Below are 1,754 nucleotides of genomic sequence, written 5' to 3' on the forward strand. Positions count from 1 at the left end.
CCTCCCACTTTCCCCGTCCCCGTTTCATTCTCCCGTCATGGCGCTGGTCTCGGCGGATTCCCGCATCGCGGAGCTGCTGGGGGAGTTGCACCAGCTCATTAAACAGACGCAGGTACCGGAATTTCTTTTAGGATATTCTCATTTTCATTTAGGATTTCTTTTTCTTCCTTGGAATCCCCCGTTTTCCATCCCCGATCCCCGTTTACTCCACATTTCCCCGATTTCTCCTCACGGATCCCGTTATTTCCCTCCCATTTCCCCTTACGGACCCCAAAAATCATCCATTCCACCCCAAACTCAACTTTTTTCCCCTCACGGATCCCAAAAATCACCCATTTCACTTAAAAATCACCTTTTTCCCCTCACGGATCTCCAGAATCATCCATTCCACCCCAAAATCAACTTTCTTCCCCTCACGGACCCCAGAAATTAACCATTTTACCCTAGAATTGCCTCTTTCCCCTCACGGATCCCAAAAATCACCCATTTCACCCCAAAATCAACTTTTTTCCCCTCACGGACCCCAGAAATTACCCATTTTACCCCAGAATTGTCTCTTTCTCCTCATGGATCCCAAAAATCTGTAATTTCACATCAAAATCATTTCTTTCACCTCACGGATCCTAAAAATCACCCATTTCACCCCAAACTCACCTCTTTCCCCTCACGGACCTCCTGTTTCTCCCTCATTTTCCCTCGCAAATTTCGATTTTCCCGTCACAAATTTGCATTTTCGCCTCACAAATCTCCCATTTCCCCTCAAAATCTCCGGTTTCCACTCACAAACCTCACCAAATCACCCATTTTTAGCCCCTTTTTAAACTCCAACCCCCAAAATCCATGATTTTTCTCTCATAAATCCCCCTATATTAACTCCAACCCCCAAAAATCCATTATTTTTCCCTCATAAATCCCCCTATATTAACTCCAACCCCCAAAATCCATTATTTTTCCCTCATAAATCTCTATTTATTACCTCCAACCCCGAAATTTCCCAATTTTTTCCCTCATAAATCCCCCTTTATTAACTCCAACCCTAAAAATCCCTCATTTTTCCCTCAGAATTATCTATTTGTTAAGTTCTACCCCTCAAAAATCCCTCATTTTCCTTCATAAATCCCCCTTCATTAACTCCAGTCCCCAAAATCCTTCAGTTTTCCCTCAAAACTTTTTATTTATTAATTCCTACCCCTCAAAATCCCTCATTTTCTCTCATAAATCTCCATTTATTTACTCGAACCCCCAAATTTCCCAATTTTTCCCTCATAAACCCCCCTTTATTAACCCAAAACATCTCTTTTCCCTCCTTTTTTCCTCATTTTCCCCCCTTTTCCCCTCCTTTTTTTCCTCCTTTTCTCCCTTTTTTTTCCAATTTTCCACTCTTTTCCCCCAATTTTCTCTCTTTTTTCCTCATTTCCCCCTTTTTTCCCCAATTTCCTCAATTTTTTCCCAAACTTTCCCCCTCAGGAGGAACGCTCCCGCAGCGAGCACAACCTGGTGAACATCCAGAAGACTCACGAGCGGATGCAGACAGAAAACAAAAGTAACAAATTCTGGGATTTAGAGGGAATTTGGGGGGGATTTTGGGGGTTTTTAGGACATTTTGACCCCCAAAATCCCCTTCAGTTTCCCCTTATTACCGCACCAAGCTCCGAGGGCTCTACACCACAGCCAAGGCTGACGCCGAGGCCGAGTGCAAGTGAGTCCAAAATTCCCATTTTTAAACCCAAAAAACCTCAAATTCCTCAAATTTC

The 1,754-nt window shown here is 43.4% G+C and overlaps 1 long non-coding RNA gene across 1 annotated transcript; it reads left to right on the forward strand.

Moving 5' to 3' along the window:
- LOC115949281 lies at nt 1-1,699 on the forward strand. Its single transcript, XR_004082819.1, has 3 exons — nt 1-112; nt 1,468-1,543; nt 1,627-1,699. It is a non-coding gene; the product is annotated as an uncharacterized LOC115949281 (long non-coding RNA).
- The last annotated feature ends 55 nt before the right edge of the window (nt 1,700-1,754 follow it).

The sequence above is a fragment of the Geospiza fortis genome, unplaced genomic scaffold (genome assembly GCF_000277835.1).
Source record: "Geospiza fortis unplaced genomic scaffold, GeoFor_1.0 scaffold4187, whole genome shotgun sequence".
In the NCBI taxonomy this organism is placed as follows: domain Eukaryota; kingdom Metazoa; phylum Chordata; class Aves; order Passeriformes; family Thraupidae; genus Geospiza; species Geospiza fortis.